Below are 25,339 nucleotides of genomic sequence, written 5' to 3'. Positions count from 1 at the left end.
ATTCTATCTTTCATGGTGCTTTAGATATGGACACTTATCCCTTTTAGTCGTTTAACCCAACCCACTATGACGTAGAAATTTAACCGTTAACGATAGAGCCTTGGATCAGCTTGTGGATTAATATACACATAAAAACCTACCATCTGCAAAAATAAAATCGATTCTATCTTGCTTGGTTCAATATATATGGACACTTATCCCTTTTTGTCGGTTAACCCCACCCACTATGACGTAGAAATTGAACCTATAACGATAGAACCTTGGATCAGCTTGTGGTTTAGTATAAACATAAAAACCTATCATCTGCAAAAATAAAATCGATTCTGTCTTGCTTGGTTCAATAGATATTGACAGTTATCCCTTTTAGTCGGTTAACCCCACCCACTATGACGTAGAAATTGAACCGTTAACGATAGATCCTTGGATCAGCCTGTGGTTTAGTATACACATAAAAACCTATCATCTGCAAAAATAAAATCGATTCTATCTTGCATGGTGCAATAGATATGGACATTTATCCCTTTTAGTCGGTTAACCCCACCCACTATGACGTAGAAATTGAACCTATAACGATAGAACCTTGGATCAGCTTTTGGATTAATATAAACATTAAAAGCTACCATCTACAAAATTTAATCGATCCTATCTTGCTTGGTTCGATAGATATGAACACTTATCCCTTTTATTCGTTTAACCTCACCCACTATGACGTAGAAATTGAACCGTCAAAGATAGAACGTCGTGTCAACTTGCGAATTAATATACACATAAAAACCTACCATTTGCTAAAATAAAATCGATTTTATCTTGCTTGGTTCAATATATATGGACACTTATCCCTCTTAGTCGGTTAACCCCACCCACTATAACGTAGAAATAGAACCTATAACGATAAAACCTTGGATCAGCTTGTGGATTAATATACACATAAAAACCTACCATCTGCAAAAATAAAATCGATTCTATCTTGCATGGTACATTAGATATGGACACTTATCCCTTTTAGTCGGTTAACCCCACCCACTATGTCGTAGAAATTGAACCTATAACGATAGAACCTTGGATCAGCTTGTGGATTAATATACACATTAAAACCTACCATCTACAAAAATAAAATCGATTCTATCTTGCTTGGTTCGATAGATATGAACACTTATCCCTTTTAGTCGGTTAACCCCACCCACTATGACGTAGAAATTGAACCGTCAAAGACAGAACCTTGCGTCAACTTGCGAATAAATACACACATAAAAATCTACTATCTGCAAAAGTAAAATCGATTCTATCTTACTCGGTTCAATAAATATGGACACTTATCCCTTTTAGTCGGTTAACCCCACCCACTATGACGTAGAAATTGAACCTGTAACGATAGAACTTTGGATCAGCTTGTGGATTAATATACACATAAAAACCTACCATCTGCAAAAATAAAATCGATTCTATCTTGCTTGGTTGAATAGGCATGGACACTTATCCCTTTTGGTCGATTAACCTAACCCACTATGACGTAGAAATTGAACCTATAAAGATAGAACCTTGGATCAGCTTGTGGATTAATATACACATAAAAACCTACCATCTACAAAAATAAAATGGATTCTATCTTGCTTGGTTCGATAGATATGCACACTTATCCCTTTTAGTCGTTTAACCCAACCCACTATGACGTAGAAATTGAACCGTTAACGATAGAGCCTTGGATCAGCTTGTGGATTAATATACACATAAAACCTACCATCTGCAAAAATAAAATCGATTCTATCTTGCTTGGTTCAATAGATATGGACACTTATCCCTTTTAGTCGGTTAACCCCACCCACTATGACGTAGAAATTGAACCTATAACGATAGAACCTTGGATCAGCTTGTGGATTAATACACACATTAAAACCTACCATCTACAAAAATAAAATCGATCCTATCTTACTTGGTTCGATAGATATAAACACTTATCCCTTTTAGTCGTTTAACCTAACCCACTATGACGTAGAAATTGAACCGTTAACGATAGAGCCTTGGATCAGCTTGTGGATTAATATACACATAAAAACCTACCATCTGCAAAAATAAAATCGATTCTATCTTGCATGGTACATTAGATATGGACACTTTTCCCTTTTAGTCGATTAACCTAACCCACTATGACGTAGAAATTGAGCCTATAACGATACAACCTTGGATCAGCTTGTGGATTAATACACACATTAAAACCGACCATCTACAAAAATAAAATCGATTCTATCTTGCTTGGTTCAATAGATATGGACACTTATCCCTTTTAGTCGGTTAACCCCACCCACTATGACGTAGAAATTGAACCTATAACGATAGAACCTTGGATCAGCTTGTGATTTATATACACATTGAAACCTACCATCTACAAAAATAAAATCGATTCTATCTTGCTTGGTTCGATAGATATGAACACTTATCCCTTTTAGTCGGTTAACCCTGTAGTATCCTTTTTATTATTTATATTTTTATTAAGAATATTCACATATAAAGAGTATAACTTCTTGAAGGTAAAAATTGAATCCAACTGAAAATTTTTGAAAATTAAAATATCAAAATTGAAAATTAAAATATTGGTGGAACATATTAAAATACAAATTTCAAAGTAACCCAAACACAAAGTTAAATAAAAATAAGAACCCTACATTACTCCCCCTTCCAGAGAATTAACATTAAATAAATTAAACGTGACTTTCTTCTTTGTTTTAATGTTATTGTGATGAGTGTTAGAGTTGTTAGGTAACATTTCAATAATCGCTGGTTTTAGCCTGTCAATCGGGATAGTTTTGATCTCATTATCAATTTCTATTTTAAAATACTTCTTGTTTTTTTCAAGTATCTTGTATGGACCTTCATACAGTTGTTGTAAAGAACGCTTATTAATTAAACGAACAAAAACAAATTTACATGTTTGCAAATCTTTCGGAACATAAAAACCAACATTAGATTTATGATGATTTAAACTCGAATGAACATTTCTAAATTTTTCACGTAATTTACCCAAAATTTCATTTGATGATGAATTTTCAGATGTTGGAACAATAAGTTCACCGGGTAATCTTAAATTTTGTCCAAGAACCATTTCAGCCGGTGTAGCCGAAATATCTTCTTTAAATGTTGATCGTAAACCTAACAGTATTAGAGGTAGCTCTCCATACCAATCTCTGGTTCCATTTGTAGCCATTAAAGAAGATTTCAATTGCCTATGAAATCGCTCTACCATGCCATTCGCTTGAGGATGATAAGCTGACGTTGTAATTTGATGACTACCTAATAACTTTGTTAATTCTGTAAACAATTTTGAAGTAAATTGAGCACCCTGATCAGTAGTTATTTCTAGAGGTACACTAAACCGAGATATATATTCACATAAAAATTTATTTGCAATTGTTTCTGCAGAAATTTCCCTTAATCCGTATGCTTCTGGCCAACGTGTGAATCTATCGATAATAGTCAAAATATAGCGATGTCCCTTTGAAATAGGTAAAGGTCCTACAATATCTAAATGAATATGTTCGAATCTTTTGTTCGGTATTGAAATTTTACTAACTGGTGACTTCGTATGTCGATAAACTTTAGATTTTTGACAACTAATACATTCCTTGGACCATCTATTAATTTCTTTATTCATGTTTGGCCAAAAATATTTTTTTATAATTAGACGGCGAGTGGCTTTAGTAGCCGGATGCACTATCTCATGTAACTTATCAAATACTGTTTTGCGTAAATTATTTGGAACGAACGGTCTAGGACAATCTCCGGATGATTCACACCATATATTGAAATTTAAAACAGGAATTTTAACTAATTTTAAATTTTGAAATGATTGTTGAGATACAAGATTGTTTAGCTCATCGTCTTGTTGCTGTTCCTTTTCTAAAATTTTAAAATTAAGTTCTGAATTTTGAATTGCTTCTATTTCAAATGCCCTAGATAAAGTATCGGCTACTACATTTGCTTGTCCAGTAATATGCTGAATATCATTTGTAAATTGTGCAATAAATTCAAGATGTCTGGTTTGTCGTGGACTACGTTCAGTTTTTGAATTTAGAGCAAAAACTAAGGGCTTGTGATCAGTAAACACAGTGAATTCTCTTCCTTCTAATAGATATCGAAAATGTTTAATATTAAGATAAATTGCTAATAGCTCTCTATCAAAAGCACTATATTTCATTTCAGCTGGTGAAAGTTTCTTCGAATAGAATGCGAGAGGTTCAGACTTATTGTTGAAATTTTGTTGTAGAACACCACCGACTGCCGTATTGGATGCATCTACAGTTAAAGTTAATTTTGCATCTTTGCTAAAATGATTTAACAAGACCTTAGATGCAAACTTGTCTTTAATCCATTCAAACGCTTTAATAGATTTATCATCCCAAACTAGAGTTTTGGCTCGGTTTTTACTTGTTTTATTAATTAAATATATATAACTCCAGTAAATTCGGCTAATTGTGAAATATATCTATGGTAATAGTTAACCATACCAATAAACTTTTGAGTTTGTTTAATGGATTTTGGTAGTTCAAAATCTCGAATAGCTTTTATTCTATTTTCCGATGGGCGTATTCCTAATTCAGAAATACTATGTCCTAGAAAATCAATTCTAGTAACACCAAAAATGCATTTATTTGGTTTCACATTCAAACCATATTCACACAAACGTTCAAAAAGTATACGGAGATCTTTAATATGTTGCTCTTCACTCTCGCTAGCAACTAAAATATATCAATGTACGCGTAAACAAAATCTAATTCATTTACAACTTCATTGATGAATCTTTGAAAAGTATGTGCTGAGTTCCTCAAACCAAAAGGCATTCGAATGAACTCAAACATGCCAAAAGGAGTAGTAATCGCTGTTTTATAAATATCTTCTTCTGCCATTGGAATTTGATGATACGCTCTAACAAGATCTAATTTTGAAAATATCTTTTTATTTCTTAGATTAATATTAAAATCCTGAATATGTGGTAAAGGATAGCGGTCAGGAACAGTAACAGTATTAAGTCGTCTAAAATCACCACAGGGACGCCAATCATTACTTTCTTTTTTTGGTACTAAATGAAGTGGTGAAGCTACAGAAGAATTTGATGATCTAAAAATTCCAGTTTTTACAAGAAAATCAAATTCAGCTTTAGCTACCTTAAATTTGATTGTGTCTCGACGTCTGGGCTTTGAGAAAGGAAGATTGCCTTCTGTAACAAGTCTATGAACTGTGGCGTGTTTAACTGGTTTTGAATAGTTCGGCTCTTCTATAAGAGAAGGAAAATCTTTCAACAATTTTGTGTATTGATTTTCTACTTAAAACATTTTTGGAAGAGAGATGTTACAATAGTACGAAATTGTGTTAACTGATAAATTTGTTAATGGATCTATTAAACATTTGTTTTTAATATCAATAAGTATTCCATATTTGCATAAAAAATCTGCACCTATAATCGGCTTTGCTATATCAGCTATCAAAAACACAAAAGGAAATTCCCGACTTAAACCTAAATTAACATTTACAAGTTTTTTTCCATATGTAAAATCGTTGAACCATTGGCTGCTGTTAAAATAATATCTGATGATTTTTTTGTACAAGAGAATTTCGAAGCTGGAAGCACAGAAATTTCTGCCCCACTATCAATCAAAAATTTTAACCTGTTTTCTTTGTCAAATATAAATAAGCGACGAGTTGATATTTCTGAAATTCCGTTATTTGTCGCTGCAACAACGGAACATTTTAGTTTGTTGGATTACTATTTTTTACAAACGCGCATGGTTCCTCACATCTCCTAGCTTTATTTCCGAATTTGTAATGATATCTACATAACCAGTTGGGATTATCACGAGATTTCGAACGATATCTAACAGGACTTCTAAAACTATTTCTACTTGTTGAACGTGATCTTGAATAATTCTGACTAATTTCTTTTTTAATTTCACTTAATTCCAAAGATAATTTTTGAAAATTTTCACAAATTAAAGATGTTGTCTTAACCAAATTAGTAATAATAGAATTTTCGCCTTTAGAATTTTGAGAACTGTTTATCAAAGCAATTTCATTTTTACTGATAACTTCCCAAACGTTATCAGCTAATTTAGTTAGATCATTTATGTCATTGAAATTCGAACTTCTTAAAATTACATTCAAGTTTTTGGGTAATTTTCGCATCCAAAGTTTCTTTAACATTTCTTGGCTAAAATTAGAACCAGAAAGTAAAACTAAAGATCGGTAAAATTCTGAAGGCTTGCGATCACCCATTTCAGAATCAGACAACACTTTATCTAATTTTGCATTCTCACTTAAGGAATGTCTTTCGATCAAAGTTTGTTTTAATGCAGAATATTTATTTATTTCCGGTGGATTTTGAATAAAATCCAAAATCGTCATTATAACATCCTGAGGTAATGCAGTAATAATATACTCATATTTGTTCGTTTCTTGAGTAATTTTTTTAGTATTGAACTGCATTTCAGCATGTATGAACCATGCCTCAGGACAACTTGTCCAAAACTGAGGAAGTTTCACTGAAGTGGAAAAAATTTCGTTATTGTTTTCGTTCGCATATGGATTTATTAGATCATTTTTCGAAGAAACACCATCTAAATCAATAAGCGAATCGGTAACCCGATGTGTTGGTGTTGACGTGTTTCTGTCGTTTGGTGGCGTGCGAAGCATAATTGAAATGGAATCTCAAAAATCAAAAACTTAATTTTTTAAAATAACGTTCAAAACTGAACGTTATTAAATGCAAAATATTCTTTTAAATCTCCAGAAGAAAGAGTTTACAATTATTTAAAATGTATTAAATTTTAATTTCAGATAAACCTTAACTAATATAGTTATATATATATTTAAAATATATCAAAATTTATATACATAGTTCTGAATAACAGCTCACCATTTCTTCCTTATTTTGATTTGTTGTTGCTTGTTATATCTATCGTTATTGTTGTTATTGTTGTAACTTACGTTCTCTTTATGGAGCTGTGTTGACGGCTGACGGTGTTGTGTTAAACTCAGCGCACTTTTCCGGTTTTTTTAAGTTACCGGTAAGTCACTTTTGGAAATCTATTTCTGGATTTGAACGAATTTGCATTTGGTCTATTGCAATTCATGCACTTTTAATTAAAACATGAGTTGTTGAAAGCTCTTCTTGAATTGATGTGTTGTTGTCGGTGCTGCTGGGCTATTTGTTTGTACTTGTTGTTGTTTAATTTTGAGCTGCTATTGTTGAAATTTCCGGATTTATGTAGTTTTACGCCAAAACCAATATTTTTTGTTTTTTTTTTTTTAATATTCCTTTCTTCTATAATTTCTGCTTTGAAATTGGTTTTGTTTTGTAATTCTAGTTTAAATGTTTATTGCCAATTGTCGTTCAACAATATGGTGTAACTGATAAAAATTATATATTGTAAATTCAAAAATTTTAGAACTGAATTTGAACTGATGGTCACACTAATCTTTGGTTTGTTCGAATTTCTGCCTGATTTTAGGCGCACTAATAAATTATGTTTGTTTGGAGTAGTAAATTTTTATGCGTACAATAAATATTTAAAATATCACATTCTTTTTTGTTTAAAGGTTGATGTTTAGTTAAATCCTCCTGGCAGGTTTGCCAATTGTAGTATCCTTTTTATTATTTATATTTTTATTAAGAATATTCACATATAAAGAGTATAACTTCTTGAAGGTAAAAATTGAATCCAACTGAAAATTTTTGAAAATAAAAATATCTAAATTGAAAATTAAAATATTGATGGAACATATTAAAATACAAATTTCAAAGTAACCCAAACACAAAGTTAAATAAAAATAAAAACCCTACAAACCCCACCCACTATGACGTAGAAATTGAACCGTCAAAGACAGAACCTTGCGTGAACTTGCGAATAAATACACACATAAAAATCTACCATCTGCAAAAATAAAATCGATTCTATCTTACTCGGTTCAATAGATATGGACACTTATCCCTTTTAGTCGGTTAACCCCACCCATTATGACGTAGAAATTGAACCTGTAACGATAGAACTTTGGATCAGCTTGTGGATTAATATACACATAAAAACCTACCATCTGCAAAAATAAAATCGATTCTATCTTGCATGGTACAATAGATATGGACACTTATCCCTTTTAGTCGGTTAACCCCACCCACTATGACGTAGAAATTGAAACTATAACGATAGAACCTTGGATCAGCTTGTGGATTAATGTACACATAAAGACCTACCATCTGAAAAAATAAAATCGATTCTATCTTGCTTGGTTCAATAGATATGGACACTTATCCCTTTTAGTCGGTTAACCCCACCGAATATGACGTAGAAATTGAACCGTTAGCGATAGAACCTTGTATTAGCTTGTGGATTAATATAAACATAAAAACCTACCATCTGCTAAAATGAAATCGATTCTATCTTGCATGGTGCAATAGACATGGACACTTATCCTGTTTAGTCGTTTAACCCCACCCACTATAACGTAGAAATTTACCCTATAACGACAGAACCTTGGATCAGCTTGTGGATTAATATACACATAAAAACCTACCATCTGCTAAAATGAAATCGATTCTATCTTGCATGGTGCAATAGATATGGACACTTATCCCTTTTAGTCGTTTAACTCAACCCACTATGACGTAGAAATTTACCCTATAACGATAGAACCTTGGATCAGCTTGTGGATTAATACACACATAAAACCCTACCATCTGCAAAAATAAAATCGATTCTATCATGCTTGGTTGAATAGATATGGACACTTATCCCTTTTAGTCGTTTAACCTAACCCACTATGACGTAGAAATTGAACCGTTAACGATAGAGCCTTGGATCAGCTTGTGGATTAATATACACATAAAAACCTACCAACTGCAAAAATAAAATCCATTCTATCTTGCATGGTACATTAGATATGGACACTTATCCCTTTTAGTCGATTAACCTAACCCACTATGACGTAGAAATTGAACCTATAACGATAGAACCTTGGATCAGCTTGTGGATTAATACACACATTAAAACCGACCATCTACAAAAATAAAATCGATTCTATCTTGCTTGGTTCAATAGATATGGACAGTTATCCCTTTTAGTCGGTTAACCCTACCCACTATGACGTAGAAATTGAACCGTTAACGATAGAGCCTTGGATCAGCTTGTGGATTAATACACACATATAAATCTACCATCTGCAATAGATATGGACACTTATCCCTTTTAGTCGGTTAACCCCACCACTATGACGTAGAAATTGAACCTGAAACGATAGAACTTTGGATCAGCTTGTGGATTAATATACACATAAAACCTACCATCTGCAAAAATAAAATCGATTCTATCTTGCTTGGTTCAATAGATATGGACACTTATCCCTTTTAGTCGGTTAACCCCACCGACTATGACGTAGAAATTGAACCTATAACGATAGAACCTTGGATCAGCTTGTGGATTAATATACACATAAAAACCTACCATCTACAAAATTAAAATGGATTCTATCTTGCTCGGTTCGATAGATATGCAAACTTATCCCTTTTAGTCGTTTAACCCAACCCACTATGACGTAGAAATTGAACCGTTAACGATAGAGCCTTGGATCAGCTTGTGGATTAATATACACATAAAACCTACCATCTGCAAAAATAAAATCGATTCTATCTTGCTTGGTTCAATAGATATGGACACTTATCCCTTTTAGTCGTTTAACTCAACCCACTATGACGTAGAAATTTACCCTATAACGATAGAACCTTGGATCAGCTTGTGGATTAATACACACATAAAACCCTACCATCTGCAAAAATAAAATCGATTCTATCATGCTTGGTTGAATAGATATGGACACTTATCCCTTTTAGTCGTTTAACCTAACCCACTATGACGTAGAAATTGAACCGTTAACGATAGAGCCTTGGATCAGCTTGTGGATTAATATACAGATAAAAACCTACCATCTGCAAAAATAAAATCGATTATATCTTGCTTGGTTGAATAGGCATGGACACTTATCCCTTTTGGTCGATTAACCTAACCCACTATGACGTAGAAATTGAACCTATAACGATAGAACCTTGGATCAGCTTGTGGATTAATATACACATAAAAACCTACCATCTACAAAATTAAAATGGATTCTATCTTGCTCGGTTCGATAGATATGCAAACTTATCCCTTTTAGTCGTTTAACCCAACCCACTATGACGTAGAAATTGAACCGTTAACGATAGAGCCTTGGATCAGCTTGTGGATTAATATACACATAAAACCTACCATCTGCAAAAATAAAATCGATTCTATCTTGCTTGGTTCAATAGATATGGACACTTATCCCTTTTAGTCGGTTAACCCCACCCACTATGACGTAGAAATTGAACGATAGAACCTTGGATCAGCTTTTGGATTAATACACACATTAAAACCTACCATCTACAAAAATAAAATCGATTATATCTTGCTTGGTTCGATAGATATGAACACTTATCCCTTTTAGTCGTTTAACCTAACCCACTATGACGTAGAAATTGAACCGTTAACGATAGAGCCTTGGATCAGCTTGTGGATTAATATACAGATAAAAACCTACCATCTGCAAAAATAAAATCGATTCTATCTTGCATGGTACATTAGATATGGCCCTTATCCCTTTTAGTCCATTAACCTAACCCACTATGACGTAGAAATTGAACCTATAACGATAGAACCTTGGATCAGCTTGTGGATTAATACACACATTAAAACCGACCATCTACAAAAATAAAATCGATTCTATCTTGCTTGGTTCAATAGATATGGACACTTATCCCTTTTATTCGGTTAACCCTAACCACTATGGCGTAGAAATTGAACCGTTAACGATAGAGCCTTGGATCAGCTTGTGGATTAATACACACATATAAACCTACCATCTGCAAAAATAAAATCGATTCTATCTTGCATAGTACATTAGATATGGACACTTATCCCTTTTAGTCCATTAACCTAACCCACTATGACGTAGAAATTGAACCTGTAATGATAGAACCTTGGATCAGCTTGTGATTTATATACACATTAAAACCTACCATCTACAAAAATAAAATCGATTCTATCTTGCTTGGCTCGATAGATATGAACACTTATCCCTTTTAGTCGGTTAACCCCACCCACTATGACGTAGAAAATGAACCGTCAAAGACAGAACCTTGCGTGAACTTGCGAATAAATACACACATAAAAATCTACCATCTGCAAAAATAAAATCGATTCTATCTTACTCGGTTCAATAGATATGGACACTTATCCCTTTTAGTCGCTTAAGCCCACCCACTATGACGTAGAAATTGAACCTGTAACGATAGAACTTTGGATCAGCTTGTGGATTAATATACACATAAAAACCTACCATCTGCAAAAATAAAATCCATTCTATCTTGCATGGTGCAATAGATATGGACACTTATCCCTTTTAGTCGGTTAACCACACCCACTATGACGTAAAAATTGAAACTATAACGATAGAACCTTGGATCAGCTTGTGGATTAATGTACACATAAAGACCTACCATCTGAAAAAATAAAATCGATTCTATCTTGCTTGGTTCAATAGATATGGACACTTATCCCTTTTAGTCGGTTAACCCCACCGAATATGAAGTAGAAATTGAACCGTTAGCGATAGAACCTTGTATCAGCTTGTGGATTAATATACACATAAAAACCTACCATCTACTAAAATGAAATCGATTCTATCTTGCATGGTGCAATAGATATGGACACTTATCCCGTTTAGTCGTTTAACCCCACCCACTATAACGTAGAAATTGACCCTATAACGACAGAACCTTGGATCATCTTGTGGATTAATATACACATAAAAACCTACCATCTGCTAAAATGAAATCGATTCTATCTTGCATGGTGCAATAGATATGGACACTTATCCCTTTTAGTCGTTTAACTCAACCCACTATGACGTAGAAATTTACCCTATAATGATAGAACCTTGGATCAGCTTGTGGATTAATACACACATAAAAACCTACCATCTGCGAAAATAAAATCGATTCTATCTTGCTTGGTTCAATAGATATGGACACTTATACCTTTATTCGTTTAACCCCAACCACTATGACGTAGAAATTGACCCTATAACGATAGAACCTTGCATCAGCTTGTGGATTAATGTACACATAAAAACCTACCATCTGCAAAAATAAAATCGATTCTATCTTGCATGGTGCAATAGATATGGATACTTATCCCTTTTAGTCGTTTAACCCCACCCACTATGACGTAGAAATTGAACCTATAACGATAGAACCTTGGATCAGCTTGTGGATTAATATACACATTAAAACCTACCATCTACAAAAATAAAATCGATTCTATCTTGCTTGGTTCGATAGATATGAACACTTATCTCTTTTAGTCGGTTAACCCCACCCACTATGACGTAGAAATTGAACCGTCAAAGACAGAACCTTATGTCAACTTGCGAATTAATATACACATAAAAATCTACCATCTGCAAAAATAAAATCGATTCTATCTTACTCAGTTCAATAGATATGAACACTTATCCCTTTTAGTCGGTTAATCCCACACTCTATGACGTAGAAATTGAAACTATAACGATAGAACCTTGGATCAGCTTGTGGATTAATATACACATAAAAACCTACCATCTGCAAAAATAAAATCGATTCTATCTTGCTTGGTTCAATAGATATGGACACTTATCCCTTTTTGTCGTTTAACCCCACCCACTATGACGTAGAAATTGAACCTATAAAGATAGAACCTTGGGTCAGCTTGTGGATTAATACACACATAAAAACCTACCATCTGCAAAAATAAAATCGATTCTATCTTGCTTGGTTGAATAGATATGGACACTTATCCCTTTTAGTCGATTAACCTAACCAACTATGACGTAGAATTGAACCTATAACGATAGAACCTTGGAGCAGCTTGTGGATTAATACACACATTAAAACCTACCATCTACAAAAATAAAATCGATACTATCTTGCTTGGTTCGATAGATATGAACACTTATCCCTTTTAGTCGTTTAACCCAACCCACTATGACGTAGAAATTGAACCGTCAAAGACAGAACCTTGTGTCAACTTGGGAATTAATATACACATAAAAATCTACCATCTGCAAAAATAAAATCGATTCTATCTTGCTTGGTTCAATAGATATGGACATTTATCCCTTTTAGTCGGTTAACCCCACCCACTATGACGTAGAAATTGAAACCATAACGATAGAACCTTGGATCAGCTTGTGGATTAATATGCACATAAAAGCCTACCATCTGCAAAAATAAAATCGATTCTATCTTCCTCGGTTCAATAGATATGGACACTTATCCCTTTTAGTCGGTTAACCCCACCCACTATGACGTAAGAATTGAACCTATAACGACAGAACCTTGGATCAGCTTGTGGATTAATATACACATAAAAACCTACCATCTGCAAAAATAAAATTGATTCTATCTTGCATGGTGCAATAGATATGGACACTTATCCCTTTTAGTCGGTTAACCCCACCCACTATGACGTAGAAATTGAAACCATAATGATAGAGCCTTGATCAGCTTGTGGATTAATGTACACATAAAAACCTACCATCTGCAAAAATAAAATCGATTCTATCTTGCTCGGTTCAATAGATATGGACACTTATCCATTTTAGTCGGTTAACCCCACCCACAATGACGTAAAAATTGAAGCTATAATGATAGAACCTTGGATCAGCTTGTGGATTAATATACACATAAAAACCTACCATCTGCAAAAATAAAATCGATTCTATCTTGCATGGTGCAATAGATATGGACACTTATCCCTTTTAGTCGTTTAACCCAACCCACTGTGACGTAGAAATTGAACCGTTAACGATAGAGCCTTGGATCAGCTAGTGGATTAATATACACATAAAAAACTACCATCTGCAAAAATAAAATCGATTCTATCTTGCATGGTGTAATAGATATGGACACTTATCCCTTTTAGTCGGTTAACCCAACCCACTATGACGTAGAAATTGAAACTATAACGATAGAACTTTGGATCAGCTAGTGGATTAATATACACATAAAAACCTACCATCTGCAAAAATAAAATTGATTCTATCTTGCATGGTGCAATAGATATGGACACTTATCCCTTTTAGTCGTTTAACCCAACCTACTGTGACGTAAAAATTGAACCTATAACGATAAAACCTTGGATCAGCTTGTGGATTAATATACACATAAAAATCTACCATCTGCAAAAACAAAATCGATTCTATCTTGCTCGGTTCAATAGATATGGACACTTATCCCTTTTAGTCGGTTAAGCCCACCGACTATGACGTAGAAATTGAACCGTTAGCGATAGAGCCTTGGATTAGCTTGTAGATTAATACACACATAAAAACATACCATCTGCAAAAATAAAATCGATTCTATCTTGCATGGTACATTAGATATGGACGCTTATCCCTTTTAGTCGGTTAACCCCACCCACTATGACGTAGAAATTGAACCTATAACGATAGAACCTTGGATCAGCTTGTGGATTAATATACACATTAAAACCTACCATCTACAAAAATAAAATCGATTCTATCTTGCTTGGTTCGATAGATATGAACACTTATCCCTTTTAGTCGGTTAACCCCACCCACTATGATGTAGAAATTGAACCGTCAAAGACAGAACCTTACGTCAACTTGCGAATAAATACACACATAAAAAGCTACCATCTGCAAAAATAAAATCGATTCTATCTTACTCGGTTCAATAGATATGGACACTTATCCCTTTTAGTCGGTTAACCCCACCCACTATGACGTAGAAATTGAACCTGTAACGATAGAACTTTGGATCAGCTTGTGGATTAATATACACATTAAAACCTACCATCTGCAAAAATAAAATCGATTCTATCTTGCATGGTGCAATAGATATGGACACTTATCCCTTTTAGTCGGTTAACCCCACCCACTATGACGTAGAAATTGAAACTATAACGATAGAACCTTGGATCAGCTTGTGGATTAATGTACACATAAAGACCTACCATCTGAAAAAATAAAATCGATTCTATCTTGCTTGGTTCAATAGATATGGACACTTATCCCTTTTAGTCGGTTAACCCCACCGACTATGACGTAGAAATTGAACCGTTAGCGATAGAACCTTGTATCAGCTTGTGGATTAATATACACATAAAAACCTACCATCTGCTAAAATGAAATCGATTCTATCTTGCATGGTGCAATAGATAAGGACACTTATCCCTTTTAGTCGTTTAACCCCACCCACTATAACGTAGAAATTGACCCTATAACGACAGAACCTTGGATCATCTTGTGGATTAATATACACATAAAAACCTACCATCTGCTAAAATGAAATCGATTCTATCTTGCATGGTGCAATAGATATGGATACTTATCCCTTTTAGTCGTTTAACTCAACCCACTATGACGTAGAAATTTACCCTATAACGATAGAACCTTGGATCAGCTTGTGGATTAATACACACATAAAAACCTACCATCTGCAAAAATAAAATCGATTCTATCTTGCATGGTACATTAGATATGGACGCTTATCCCTTTTAGTCGGTTAACCCCACCCACTATGATGTAGAAATTGAACCGTTAACGATAGAGCATTGCGTCGGCTTGTGGATTAATATATACATAAAACCTACCATCTGCAAAAATAAATCGATTCTATCTTGCTTGGTTCAATAGATATGGACACTTATCCCTTTTAGTCGTTGAACCCCACCCACTATGACGTAGAAATTGAACCGTTAGCGATAGAGCATTGGATCGGCTTGTGGATTAATATACACATAAAAACCTACCATCTGCCAAAATAAAATCGATTCTATCTTTCATGGTGCAATAGATATGGACACTTATCCCTTTAGTCATTTAACCCAACCCACTGTGACGTAGAAATTGAACCGTTAACGATAGAGCCTTGGATCAGCTTGTGGATTAATATACACATAAAAACCTACCATCTGCAAAAATAAAATCGATTCTATCTGCAAAAATAAAATCGATTCTATCTTGCACGTTGCAATAGATATGGACACTTATCCCTTTTAGTCGGTTAACCCCACCCACTATGACGTAGAAATTTAAACTATAACGATAGAACCTTGGATCAGCTTGTGGATTAATGTACACATAAAGACCTACCATCTGAAAAAATAAAATCGATTCTATCTTGCTTGGTTCAATAGATATGGACACTTATCCCTTTTAGTCGGTTAACCCCACCGACTATGACGTAGAAATTGAACCGTTAGCGATAGAACCTTGTATCAGCTTGTGGATTAATATACACATAAAAACCTACCATCTGCTAAAATGAAATCGATTCTATCTTGCATGGTGCAATAGATAAGGACACTTATCCCTTTTAGTCATTTAACCCCACCCACTACAACGTAGAAATTGACCCTATAACGACAGAACCTTGGATCAGCTTGTGGATTAATATACACCTAAAAACCTACCATCTGCTAAAATGAAATCGATTCTATCTTGCGTGGTGCAATAGATATGGACACTTATCCCTTTTAGTCGTTTAACCCAACTCACTATGACGTAGAAATTTACCCTATAACGATAGAACCTTGGATCAGCTTGTGGATTAATACACACATAAAAATCTACCATCTGCAAAAATAAAATCGATTATATCTTGCTTGTTTCAATAGATATGGACACTTATCCCTTTTAGTCGTTTAACCCCAACCACTACGACGTAGAAATTTACCCTATAACGATAGAGCCTTGGATCAGCTTGTGGATTAATGTACACATAAAAACCTACCATCTGCAAAAATAAAATCGACTCTATCTTGCATGGTGCAATAGATATGGATACTTGTCCCTTTTAGTCGTTTAACCCCACCCACTATGACGTATAAATTGAACCTATAACAATAGTACCTTGGATCAACTTGTGGATTAATATACACATTAAAACCTACCATCTACAAAAATAAAATCGATTCTATCTTGCTTGGTTCGATAGATATGAACACTTATCTCTTTTAGTCGGTTAACCCCACCCACTATGACATAGAAATTGAACCGTCAAAGACAGAACCTTGTGTCAACTTGCGAATTAATATACACATACAAATCTACCATCTGCAAAAATAAAATCGATTCTATCTTACTCGGTTCAATAGATATGGACACTTATCCCTTTTAGTCGTTTAACCCCACCCACTATGACGTAGAAATTGACCCTATAACGATAGAACCTTGGATCAGCTTGTGGATTAATATACACATAAAAATCTACCATCTGCAAAAACCAAATCGATTCTATCTTGCTCGGTTCACTAGATATGGACACTTATCCCTTTTAGTCGGTTAACCCACCCACTATGACGTAGAAATAGAAACTATAACGATAGAACCTTGGATCAGCTTGTTGATTAATATACACATAAAAACCTACCATCTGCCGAAATAAAATCAATTCTATCTTGCATGGTGCAAAAGATATGGACATTTATCCCTTTTAGTCGTTTAACCCCACCCACTATGACGTAGAAATTGAACCGTTAAGGATAGAGCATTGGATCGGCTTGTGGATTAATATACACATAAAAACGTACCATCTGCCAAAATAAAATCAATTTTATCTTGCATGGTGCAATAGATATGGACACTTATCCCTTTTAGTCTGTAAACCCCACCCACTATAACGTAGAAATTGAACCTATAACGATATAACCTTGGATCAGCTTGTGTATTAATATACACATAAAAATCTACCATCTGCAAAAACAAAATCATTCTATCTTGCTCGGTTCACTAGATATGGACACTTATCCCTTTGTTCGGCCTGGGTGCGTCTGAAACCGGCAGTGGGTAGGCGCACACGGGTCGATCTCGGAATGGATGGGTCACTCGGAATAAATAAAGAAGAACGCAAAAGAGGAATTCCTCGTTATAAAATAATGTTTAATTCCAAAGTGAAAAGAAAAATATACAATAGGTATAATGTTACCTTAACGTACAAAATGCTGGCGGTGATGATCCTGGGCGATGTGAACTGCTTGGCGGTTAATCGAGAAAGAGACCGGTTATCCCGTTGAGGACAACCGCTAAGCCGCGAAAAAGTCCTCTGGTATTAAGGAGGGGAAAAAAGCCACACACACAACAACCCCCACATATACGTGCATGGGTGCTGACAACCTGCACACACACGTGCATGCGTATGAAACGCATGCATGTGCATGCATGCACACAAATGCGGCGTTAGTGTGGGTGGCTGGAAATATTATTAAAACGATAGGGAGGGGCGCCGTCAATCAGGTAAAAGTTTAGGCATTTGGCCTAAACATGCCGCCCCCCTTGCGGTACGCAACATCACAGTCCGCCAAGGATCACCGACCATGAAGAAGAGGAAAAAAAAATAAAAACTTATAGCTATATATCTAACTTAATATATATCTAACTTTTAATATATATCTAACTTATTATTAACTATTAATATATATCTAACTTAACATAACGCCGGCCAGTCCGCCGGCTTGGCGACACGCAAGATGGGTTGCGCAGTGTGCGAGCTTGGTTGCTGATGCCTCGGTCATTCGGCACTTTCCCGTTCTGGTTCAAGGCCTGAGCCAGGTTTGCCTAGAGCTAGGGATTGCGAAAAGAAGTAAGAAGACATGTGTTGATATTTCTTGCCGTTTATTACAAAGTCATTGGAAATGAATAAGCATAGAATTTTGTATGAAGAAAATTCAATAAAGATAACTTATTGTAATGATAAATGGTTGCAAACGCACACCTCCATTGTGAATTCATACAAGTGGCGAATTTTTTATAAAACGTTCACAATAGTGAACAGCTTCGATCACCTGTTCAATCGCTGTTCGATAACTTAAATCATTAGCTTAACAGTGGTTTTCAACCATCTTTGTAGACGACTGGTATATTGTTTCATTAACCTATTTCAAAAAATGCCGGCATGGCGGATTGCTCAAACTTAATCTATAAAGTTGATTTTTGGAATGAATATTAGTATGTAGTTTGATTTTCTGTATACACATTTAAAGGAAAACCTAATTTGAAGCACAAAAGTGCAATTTGTGGCACTTAAATTTAATAACGGCTAGTGAAACAAAACCTTTCTTCCATTCTCTGGCCATTCACGACAACCGTTCTCCGTTTATTATTTAACAGGTAGGTATGGCAATGGAGGAAAAGAAGATTTTTCGTTGGTATGAATTCACAATGCACATCCTTTGCAACCGTGTACAAAAAAAATTCGATAAAGATAAAAAAGTGTAAAAAATGCATGGGTTTCCGTCGTTACCGGACATTTTTATGTTAGGCCTTGGTTGTGCCCGAGAGTACCCAACCGAAGATGGTACTCTGAGCTAGCAAAGGGCCAAACGTGGTGGGCAGAATCCCTGGTAGCATTATTTCCGCAGATACGTCTGTCCCTAGCACGAGGCGGATGAATAAAATTGCGGATCCGCCAGACGGAGATGTGCATACGGGGATGCGATGGCGCTGTCGACGCTGGTCGTGGGGGCCATTCGCCGAAAATTGGACACGACCGCCGCATGGGTTGCAATCCGTTTGTTTTGACCGTGTCTTCCTCGTATGCGTAGTAGGCATCCTGCTTGCCCGCCAATGGTGCTGGTAGGGAGTTGGAGCTCCTGGGCGAGCTCATCCGCAATCACTGTGGTGGGGGAGCATCCATCGATTAAGGCGCGAACGAGGTGTAGCCGCCCCCCTGCTTCTATTTTCACGACCGCGGTGGGGGTGATCGCTACCGTCGGTATCATGGTGGCGGTGGCAGCGGAATGCGGGGCGAGGAGCCCTGCCCGGAAGGTGGACGCTGTAGAGAGCTGCAACGAGCTGTATCGTTGGCTGCGGTCTTGTGTCTGATGATGGGTGTGGTGTCGTTGTTGCAGGCGAAGAGGCCTTGTCTCTGCTCTGCGGTCGCACGGTTGTTGTCTTCGTTGAGGTTCCTTGGTTTGCCGGCGAAGAGACCGAGTCTCCGCTCGGCCGTCACGAATATGGCGCTGGACTGTCGATGTGTTGTGCTGGAGCCGCTTCCTTTCATGCTGCAAAAGCGGTCGAAACGATTTGGCTGCTGGTGTTATGTTCGGGCGAAGAGACCGAGTCTCCGCTCCGGTTCGGTGGATTCGAGCTGGACGAAGAGGCCCAGTCTCCGTTCCCGCATCTGACGCATATAACGATATGGAGTCGTCAATCCGCTCACGGGGTGATTCCAGCTCCTCCTCAACTTGTACACTCCATGGCTTGGAGCGGGCTTTGTGGAGTAGCTGTTCCTCTTCATCAATCTAGGAGATGTGAAGCATCGTGTGATGTTTTTCGCCGCATTTTTTACATCGGCCTTGGCTTGGGCACGCGTTCGAGCGGTGGTCTAGAGCCAAGCAATTTCCACAGCAGCTCCCGCGGATCGCTAAGTAAAGACGCTCCTCGGGTTTTTTGGCCCGAAAGATGGGGCACAGGCGTATGGGATGTTGCTTAAAACAAGCGCGGCATTCCGACGTATAACGCATGACGTTCTTGGCAGAGCTTCGTTGCATAGCGGCAAAGCGACCCATTTTTCTGAAAGAAATGCAATATGTTTGAGTGGGTCGAGTCATTCTCGAAAATGCGGGGGCGAGTGGTCCCTAGTTGTATTATTGGGGATTTGGGAAATTTTATTAGCGCGCGCATAAGGGGAAACATCTGTCGCTGCATAAACAAAAATATTCATATGTGGCGTGCATTATATGCATGGCCTCTTTCCCCGCACGTTATGTGCCTGGGTCTTTAGTGCCTTATTTTGTTTATTTTGTGTCACCCGGTAGCGTTTTAGTTAGCCACGGGCACACTAGTGCTGCAGAAAAATAAGCCTTTACGATTTTCGGTTCGCACATTCTGGTACCGAACCGGGTAGAAAGTGTATAGCGTGGGTTCTTTTGAGTCGCTGTTATTTGTGTTGTTGGTGCTAAAAACCAACAACTTCCCTGCCCGCCACAAAAAAAATGTTTGGACAGCAAATTGTATGCTATGTAAAGAACAAATAAAAAATCTTCGTTTTGGACGAAGAGAAAAATTTGTAGAATGAATCATTTTTTTTTTTTTTTGTATTGCCCTTCACTTATTTCTTCAACTTTTCCCCAAGTACGCTTGTAGTCCTGTTTTATTGATAGCCGTTAGCAAATGGCACGGTTCCCGAAGGGTATTTGGCTCCGGTACCGATTTTTCGGAAACGGGTTCTTCGGTACCCTTTTGCATCATTTTATGCATCCCTAATATAATGTACATTTAAAACTCGGCATATATGTACATACGTTGGTGTAAGTATATGGACAGTCAGTGCACGGACCTTACCACATTGGTAGATTGACTAACTTTTTCTGACCCTTTTTCATTTTCTACTACTACTACCGAGGCCCAAAATCTACCAATATTGTCAGTATTTTCGTATTGAGAACAAATAATGTGATCATTTTGTAAAAGTATTTAATTGCTGAGCACACCAGCTAATATTAACCACCCCAACGAAATTTGGACAAAGTTGTGCACAAATGGAAAACGGAAATAAATTTGTTTGTGAAATAAATGCTGTAACTGAGCCGCAAACAAATCTGGGCGCTATTGTCAACCTTTTTGGTATGTGAATACTTTTCCGAATAACATGCCGAAATCGGTTGTTTTGTGGCAATATCTTTGGTTCCTTGGAAAATTGTTGTGGTAGTTAGACATTTTTGTATGTGATTTATTTTGTGATTTGTTTGTTTTACAATGAATTGGGAATTTTTGTTACAAGTATAAACCGTAGTTATCGTTTTCATTAAACTTCTACTACCATTTTTGGACTCCCAATATTTTGCCTGTAAAAAGGTCCGGGCACTGGTAAATGTTTACTAGCAGCAAAGACAAACATATTGTGCACATTCATACACACCCTTGTATAGAATGTAAATTCCTCTGAATCGAAGCAAACGGTACTGATCGAAAGATTTATTCCGTTTCTTCATTCTTTTTACTACGGCGCGTGGCCATCGTACACGGACATTTCGCTTAATATAAAAATCCTAATAGGACGAACAAAAGGAAAGCTTTAAATTTCTGGTAGCTAGTGGAGAAGAAAAAAATCCGATTTGACGCAAAATCAATTCAATTCTATGAAATTCATTAAATAGTTTTTTTCATCCTATTTGCGTTCGTGAGGTAACATTGCAAATCGCGGTAAGAAGTACAAAACAAACCCGAAGATTCAATGGCAACAAAATTAAACGATAATCCCATTGAAAAATAGTTGGGAGACCGTAATGACCAACGTCAAGTTGAAGGATAAATTAAACAAATTTACAAAATAAATTAATTTTGACTAATACAAGGCGTTGAACGTAACAGCTCACGCACATACAAAAATATGTGCACAGCGCGCTGAGGATGCATACAATAATTTGCCACGCGATGTCAAGCTAACACATCTACTAGGTACCGTACGCAATGGTCAACAATCCGAGGAGGCACGTCAAATTGCAGCAGTGCTATTGCGGCGCTTATTTACATCAGAATTTTCAGTTTTTAAAAATTTCCATTCATTAAGTAACTCTCTACGACTATATTTTGCGTTGACATACGACGTTTCGTTATTCTGATAAACGTTATCGCACTTGACCCTATATGTAGATGGAAACAGTAATAGTTGTTTGTGATTATTTATTTCTTTGTCCTGGGTGTTTGCAACTGGAGGTGTAATATTTAAGGTTGTTGTTGAATGTGGGTTGATGTTACCGCAGGTACGATTGCACTAGTACAATTAGTAATTTTTGGAGGATATGACTGGTCGTTCGTAAGGTTTAAACCAATATTGACGTGACTTCGTGGCATATCGTAAAACTTTGGATCCAAATTATTCAAAGGTGTTGTTGGGTTTTCCAGCTGTTTGGGAGTCCCCGAAAAGCACTCACTTATAGGAATATAGGGATTAGATGATTTACTAAAGATGGGGACACTCTGAGTGCCCAGATAATGTAGTTTTAAAGAAGGTGAGTTTTGTAGTGTGCGGTTTTCCAAAAGCTTACACATAGTGCTATTTCCAAGGTCTAAATGCTTTTCTTTTGCCTATCTATCATTGAAATCGTTGCAAATAGCAAAATTTCAGAAACTTCACAAGGAAATATAATATGGTGGGCCGTTGGATACGCACCCAGCAGATGTACTACGAAACGGATCCTAAACGTGTCTACTGTATGGGACGTTCAGTAGGTACAAAATACGATGATAAATTTGGGCATTCAAAGTGAATGCTAAGAGGCTATGTATCAGCTGGGCTTAGATATTGAAGCGCTTGAGGATATTTAAGAAGATGCTGGTTTGGGAAATGGTGGATTGGGACGTTTGGCGGCATGTTTATTGGATTCAATGGCTACTCTTGGTATTGCGGCCTATGGTTATGGCTTACGTTACGAACATGGTATATTTGCGCAAACGATCTTGAATGGTGAGCAACAGGAGGAGTCTGATGACTGGTTACGTTTTGGTAACCCATGGGAAAAGGCACGTCCTGAATTTATGAAACCAGTTAATTTCTATGGACGTGTTATTGATACGCCTGAGGGTAAGAAGTGGGTGGACACACAGGTTGTGTATGCTATGCCTTACGATATTCCCATACCTGGTTATGGTAACAATCGCGTGAATACTTTGCGTTTATGGTCTGCTAAGAGTCCTGTTGACTTCAATTTGAAATTCTTCAACAATGGTGACTACATTCAAGCCGTATTGTATCGTAATCTCGCTGAGAACATTACACGTGTACTCTATCCCGATGACAACTTCTTCGAAGGCAAGGCATTGCGTCTCAAGCAAGAATATTTCATGGTTGCTACCACTTTACATGACATTGTACGTCGTTACAAAAATTCCAAATTTGGCTCACGCGAAACTGTGCGTCATCATTTCGATCATTTCCCCGATAAAATTGCCATCCAATTGAATGACACTCATCCTTCACTGGTTATACCCGAGTTGATGCGTATATTTATTGATGAGGAGAATTTGGATTGGGGTACAGCTTGGCATATAACTAAACGTACCTGCGGCTACACAAATCACGCCGTATTGCCCGAAGCTTTGGAACGCTGGCCCGTTTCATTGTTGGATTCAATTCTGCCACGTCATCTACAAATCATCTATCATATTAATTTCCTATTCATGGAAAACGTAGCCAACAAATATCCGGGCGACTTTGAACGTATGCGTCATATGTCTTGGTAGAGGAGGATGGTAGGAAGCGCATTAATATGGCGCATTTGTCTATTGTCGGCTCACATACTGTAAACGGTGTACCTGTTATTCATTCAGAAACTTCACAAGGAAAAAAGTATACGGTGGTCTCCCATATGAAAGTTGGGAAGTAGAAAAGATCAGTGATAGTTGTACAAGTGGAAATTGCAGTTTATCCTTAAGAAATTTTTCAGAATGGTGCATTGACTTCTTTCATATTAGACTCTGGTTATTCAGCGATATCCATAAATGATTTATCTAACTTTTATACTGAACTCAATAAGGGCGTGGGAGCAGCGTAACGTGGTTGAGCAATACTCGATCGGTAATGGGCAATTCCACTACACATTGGTATATTGTCAAAAAAAAAAAAACGCCCCCGTGTGGCAAGATGACCTTTGAAAACGTACAATTTAGTTTTCCGGCGTGTGCATTTCACGCTTCAACCGGGAGAGTCCACAGCGGTGGCCGGACGAAGTGGTTCGGGAACAAAAAACAATTTCTACACTAGGACTACGTTTATATGATCCACTGTAAGGTTGGATGATATCGATCTGCGAGAGTTAAGTCTAGTTTGATTGCGTATCTTTATATGGGCTATAAACCAGGAACCAACCTTGTTTTCGGGCAATCCTGACGAATGGAAATTGGTTGTGGAGCTTTAATTTTGAAAGGTAAATAAAAAACGAGCGGTGCTCGAATTTGCATTTGTATTTCAACTTCCATGAATATTGTATCTGAATGGTGTGCAAGATTTATAACAGGCGTAACTTTTTAGGCAAGACGCGCATACGACAAATGAAAACCAAACATTGTGAAGGAATGAAACGGGTCGGCCGCCCTCGGCTGGCGCGGGGAGATGATCTCTCTGGTGAAAGGGACAGCACATGATGAACGTTGGACCGAAGATGGACTTGATGATAACAAATGAAGGGTAAGTTGCACTAATGGGGTACCTAAAATTGTATGGATTTCGTACGGGCTAGGTTTTCTTCTCCATTTCATCTACTAAAAACCCCACAATTAGTAA

General features: G+C 36.6%; 1 pseudogene; it reads left to right on the top strand.

Moving 5' to 3' along the window:
• Window positions 1–21,596: 21,596 nt before the first annotated feature.
• LOC137234790 (glycogen phosphorylase-like) lies at window positions 21,597–24,443 on the top strand (annotated as a pseudogene).
• Window positions 24,444–25,339: the final 896 nt, after the last annotated feature.

This window comes from Eurosta solidaginis, chromosome X (assembly GCF_040869045.1).
Source record: "Eurosta solidaginis isolate ZX-2024a chromosome X, ASM4086904v1, whole genome shotgun sequence".
Lineage (NCBI taxonomy): Eukaryota > Metazoa > Arthropoda > Insecta > Diptera > Tephritidae > Eurosta > Eurosta solidaginis.
This window is presented reverse-complemented; position numbering and strand designations above follow the sequence as displayed.